The 6,000-nt window shown below is 48.5% G+C and overlaps 1 protein-coding gene across 3 annotated transcripts in view; it reads right to left on the reverse strand.

The window, feature by feature from the left end:
- Positions 1-5,268, reverse strand: part of LOC129693509 (afadin- and alpha-actinin-binding protein A-like) — a 54,069-nt gene extending 48,801 nt beyond the window's left edge. For all 3 annotated transcript variants that reach the window (XM_055630320.1, XM_055630321.1, XM_055630319.1), the window contains exon 1: positions 5,170-5,268. The gene's annotated coding sequence lies outside the window, so the exon portion shown is untranslated. The remainder of the gene's footprint in view (positions 1-5,169) is intronic.
- Positions 5,269-6,000: the final 732 nt, after the last annotated feature.

The raw sequence follows: 6,000 nt of genomic DNA on the forward strand, positions 1-6,000 counted from the left end.
GGTCCAAGAGAGGTCATGGGAGATGTTGACTCCCAGGAACCTGAAGCTAGAAACACGTTCCACCTCCATCCCGTTAATGTGGATGGGGGGGGGTTCCAAGAGTTCTCCTGAGTTTGCCCAGATTCGAACACGGAGATTTACGATAATGGCCACTCATCGGTACTCGGGGCTCTCGTGTACATTTTTCATCATGTAGAAAAATCTTCACGAGGCTTCCCGTGCTTACCTGCCATTAGCGAGTCTTCCCGAGTACCTGCCGTAAGCGCTAAGAGACGTCCACGAGCTCCGACGTACCCGCTACGTTCATTCTCCGTGCTTACCACGAGTTTGATTTTTTTTAAACTCGGGAGAGCTCTTGGAATGAACTCGTACCGTGGGACAGGGCTATAACACTTCAAGACAAAAGTCTGATCACATTAAAGGATTAGAACAGCCAGTTAAAAGCTTGGCCGAGGTGAACTGCAAACTAAAATGCTGCAAACACGAGGTGGCCAGCTTACTGGATTGTTGGAAAATAACATAATAGGGTTAAGTGTAAGAAGGAACTGCAGATGCCGTTTACACGGAAGATAGACACAATGTGCTGGAGTTACTCAGTGGGACAGGCAGCATCTCTGGAGAGAAGGAATCCGTGATTTTCTGGGACGAGACCCTTCTTCAGATCTATAATAGGGTTAAGGATGGAAGTCCCGAGTCCAGGCCGCAACAACTGTAAGGACAGCTGCAAATAGCACTGCAATTAATTTCAGAGATGTTCAAGAGGCCAGGAGTGCTGAGATCTCATAAAGAGTTGTGGGCTAGAGGCAGTGATAATGGTTCAGGGGGTGTGAGACCATGGAGGAAAGGGAAAACAAGTTTGAGAATTTATTTATTTTTAATAAGAAAAAGAGGATTGTCAATCCTGAATTGGTGTAGCTCAGGAAACATTGATTAGGCAAAATACAAAGTGCTGGAGTTACCCAGTGGGTCAGGCAGCACCCGTGTTTCTGGTTCTTTCCAGGGTTGGGTAGAGATATAGACCAGTACCATAAGCTAGAATACTATTCGATTCTCCTCTACCCCACTAAGTCTGTGGAATTCTCTGCCTCAGAGGGTGGTGGAGGCAGGTTCTCTGGATGCTTTCAAGAGAGAGATAGATAGGGCTCTTAAAAATAGCGGAGTCAGGGGATATGGGGAGAAGGCAGGAATGGGGTACAGATTGGGGATGATCAGCCATGGTCACATTGAATGGCGGTGCAGGCTCGAAGGGCCGAATGGCCTACTCCTGCACCTATTACCTATTGACATTGGACTTTATCTCTGGAACCGATGAGCTACAGTACCGAGAACTTTATTCTGCACTCTGTATCTTCCCCTCTGCCCTATTGTACTTGAGTTTGAACAAATCATATCAATGTATGGTATATCTAATCTGTTTGTTTGGCAGGCAAAACAAAGCTTTTCACCTCTGTACCTCGTGACAATAATAAATCTAAACCACAAAGTGCTGGAGGGGCTCAGTGGGTCAGGCAGCGTATGAGAAGGGAATAGACAGACGGCATTTCCAGTCAGTGCCCTTCCTCTGGCTGATCCCAAGCAACGACCGGGACTTGGGACAAGCAAGCATTTAGGTAGCAGAACTTACATTTTTGAAATCCTCTGCAGTGCCTACAGAAGAGTGTGCAGTTAAAAGCGGGTTAATGTGAACTTAATTAAGCTGCAGCACACTGCACTGATATATATTTTTTAATTGCACAAGCCAGATTCTATTCACAACACAGCTTTGTGCAAAAATAAATAATTAGATTGGATTTTAATAACCTCGCTGAATCAGTGATTGCTTCTAGTAGCAAGATTGGCACCCAATGTAGGCATTCTCTGTAACTCAATAGTCTCCACGAGTTTTGCAGCATAGAAATTGCTTCATTCATTACAGCCAGTCTCGTGTTTATGATCCACATCAATCTCATCCCATCGCTATTTTTTACAGCAACCATTTACAGGATTCGGGTGCAACGGGCAAGGCTAACATTTATTGCCCATCTCTAAACATCATTGAGATGATTGCCGAGCCATCGTCTTTAACTGTCGCAATATATCTGTCTCGTTTCTTCCTGAAGCAATAATCCAGCTTCCCCATAAAGACAGGCAATTTTCATGCATGCTATTCTCAAGGTAAGATGGTCCCGATTCCCACATTCAATTAAAAGCCTGCATTCCTTTAACACCTTACAAATCACTTTCAGAGAATCACAAGGTAGACAAAAATGCTGGAGAAACTCAGCGGGTGAGGCAGCATCTATGAAGCGAAGGAATAGGTGACGTTTTGGGTCACTCCATAGATGCTGCCTCACCCGCTGAGTTTCTCCAGCATTTTTGTCTACCTTCGATTTTCCCAGCATCTGCAGTTCCTTCTTAAACATTCAGAGAATCACAAGATATTTTTCAGTCAAAGAAGCATTTTTCAAGCACTATTGAAAAATAGTGTTGATAAAGCAGCTGCCAATTTGTGCTTAGCAAAATCCCACAGTTAACATATTAACTTGCCATCACAGGGAACTGCAGATGCTAATTTACAAAAAAGTGCTGGAGTAACTCAGCGGGTCAGGCAGAATCTCGGAAGAAGATTCTATTCACAAAACAGCTTTGTGCAAAAATAAATAATTAGATTGGATTTTAATAACCTCGCTGAATCAGTGATTGCTTCTAGTAGCAAGATTGGCACCCAATGTAGGCATTCTCTGTAACTCAATAGTCTCCACGAGTTTTGCAGCATAGAAATTGCTTCATTCATTACAGCCAGTCTCGTGTTTATGATCCACATCAATCTCATCCCATCGCTATTTTTTACAGCAATCATTTACAGGATTCGGGTGCAACGGGCAAGGCCAACATTTATTGCCCATCTCTAAACATCATTGAGATGATTGCCGAGTCATCGTCTTTAACTGTCGCAATATATCTGTCTTGTTTCTTCCTGAAGCAATAATCCAGCTTCCCCATAAAGACAGGCAATTTTCATGCATGGTATTCTCAAGGTAAGATGGTCCCGATTCCCACATTCAAATAAAAGCCTGCATTCCTTTAACACCTTACAAATCACTTTCAGAGAATCACAAGGTAGACAAAAATGCTGGAGAAACTCAGCGGGTGAGGCAGCATCTATGAAGCGAAGGAATAGGTGACGTTTTGGGTCGCTCCATAGATGCTGCCTCACCCGCTGAGTTTCTCCAGCATTTTTGTCTACCTTCGATTTTCCCAGCATCTGCAGTTCCTTCTTAAACATTCAGAGAATCACAAGATATTTTTCAGTCAAAGAAGCATTTTTCAAGCACTATTGAAAAATAGTGTTGATAAAGCAGCTGCCAATTTGTGCTTAGCAAAATCCCACAGTTAACATATTAACTTGCCACCACAGGGAACTGCAGATGCTAACTTACAAAAAAGTGCTGGAGTAACTCAGCGGGTCAGGCAGAATCTCGGAAGAAAACTGATAGGTGATGTTTCAAGATGAGACCCTTCTTCAGACTGGGGATATGGGGAGAAGGCAGGAACGGAGTACTGATTGGGGATGATCAGCCATGATCACATTGAATGGCAGTGCTGGCTCGAAGGGAGGAATGGCCTACTCGTGCACCTATTGTCTATTGACTGATTGTGGGGGACGGGGAAAAGACCCAAAACATCACCCAAGGTTCAGGGGAGACTTGATAGAAATATTTAAAATTATGAAAGGCATGACTAGTTAAGACAGTCAGAACCCCCCCCCAGGGTGGAAACGCTAAAGACTTGAAGGCACAGCTTTAAGGTGAGGGGGCAAAGTTTGAAGAAGATGTGCCGGGCAAGATTTTTTTACACAGATGTTGGTGGTTGTCTGGATCACGCTGCCAGGGGTGATGGTGAAAGCAGATACGATAGTGGTGTTGTAGAGGCTTTTAGATAGGAACGTGGGTATGCAGGGAATGGAGTGATATGGATCACGTACAGGCAGAGATTAGTTTAACCTGGCACAGACCTTATGGGCCGAAGGGCCTGTTCCTGTGCTGGACTGTTGTGGCTCCGCCAAAAGGAATTAGGTAACAGGGAGGGAGAGGTTTGTGGGACTGAGAGGCTTGCTGTGAAGGTGGCAATACCGTTGGCAATGGGAACAACATAGGGGGTGGGGATTGATAACTTAAAAATATCAAGTTAATACCAGCAATTATATATTTCCAAATGCAGAACAATGAGTGCGTTTGGGTGAAGGAGGGGGCAAAGGTTATTATAATGGGGACTGTCTGCGCTCTGCCCACTCCCCCATCCCCCCTTACTGCCCACACTCCCCCCCTCACCCTCACTGCCCCCTCAGTACCCACCGCACCCCGCCCCTACTGCCCACACTCCCTCTTGCCCACTCCCCACACTTCCGCATCACTCACTCCCCCCCTCCCCCCTCACCCCCCTCTTGCCCACACTCCCTCTTGCCCACTCCCCACACTTCCGCATCACTCACTCCCCCCTCACCCTCCCCCCACTCCCTCTTGCCTACACTCCCCCTCCCCACTTGCCCACACCCCCTACACTCCCCTCCTTCACCCACATTCCCCTCCCACTGCCCACACTACCTGCCTCAATACCCACCCACTGCCCAAACTCCCTCTTGCCCACTGCCTCTCCCCTTCACTGCCCACACTCCCCCCTCATTGCCCACACTCATTGCTCCCCTCACTTCCTACCCACACATCACCAACCAACCCCCCCCCCCCCCCTCACTCACTCTCTCCCATAGACATAGAAACATAGAAAATAGGTGCAGGAGTAGGCCATTCGGCCCTTCGAGCCTGCACCATTCGCCATTCACTATGATCATGGCTGATCATCCAACTCAGTATCCCGTACCTGCCTTCTCTCCATACCCCCTGATCCCTTAGCCACAAGGGCCACATCTAACTCCCTCTTAAATATAGCCAATGAACTGGCCTCAACTACCCTCTGTGGCAGAGAATTCCACAGATTCACCACTCTCTGTGTGGGAAAAATAATGTTTTCCTCATCTCGGTTTTAAAAGATTTCCCCCTTATCCTTAAACTGTGACCCCTAGTTCTGGACTTCCTCAACATCGGGAACAATCTTCCTGCATCTAGTCTGTCCAACCCCCCACACTCACTCACTCACTCCCCCCTCACCACCCCGTGCCCGGCCACCACTCACCTCCCCTCGGCGCCGGGCGGCCGCTGTCCGTGGATGTGTCCGTGGATGTGTCCGTGGATGTGTCCGTGGATGTGTCCGTGGATTGTGTCCGTGGATGTGTCCGTGGATGTGTGTGGGGTGAGGGGGGGAGAGACGCCGCCGCCAGTTCAACTTCCCTCAGCCGGTGGCGCGCGTCCCCGTCCCCGTCCTCGCGCCCGCTCGGGAGCGCGCTCCCCGCCCCCGCTCTCCATGGCAACCGGCCGCTGCCCGCCCGGGGTTGTTAATGGCGGCCGCTGCCCGCCAACGGGCCTCTGCTGCTCAGGTCAGAGATCCTCCTCCGCCGCTCGACTGCCCGGGGACGGGGGTTGGAAGGAGGGGGGGGGGAGCATCATCGCCGGGGCATCATCGCCGCTCCATCGCTCTCCCCGCGTCCCCGGTCGTCGTTCTCGTCCCCCCACACGGCCGCCCCGGGGTTGCCATGGCAACCGGCAAAGCCAGGGCCTACTCGTGGTCTAGTGCAAAATAAACTCACTCACAGAGAGACAGAGAGAGACTCAGCGGGTCGGGCAGCATCCCTGGAGAAACATAGAAATTAGGTGCAGGAGTAGGCCATTCGGCCCTTCGAGCCTGCACCGCCATTCAATATGATCATGGCTGATCATCCAACTCAGTATCCTGTACCTGCCTTCTCTCCATACCCCCTGATCCCCTTAGCCACAAGGGCCACATCTAACTCTAGCAATGTTACAAAATTTTGAGATTTAAAAAATCAAGTCTGCAATTTATCCCATCAGATAAAGCATAACAATAAGTTTAATTTGACACCAAATTCACTTTCATATCTCAAGTATT

The sequence above is a fragment of the Leucoraja erinacea genome, unplaced genomic scaffold (assembly GCF_028641065.1).
Source record: "Leucoraja erinacea ecotype New England unplaced genomic scaffold, Leri_hhj_1 Leri_317S, whole genome shotgun sequence".
Taxonomy (NCBI): domain Eukaryota; kingdom Metazoa; phylum Chordata; class Chondrichthyes; order Rajiformes; family Rajidae; genus Leucoraja; species Leucoraja erinaceus.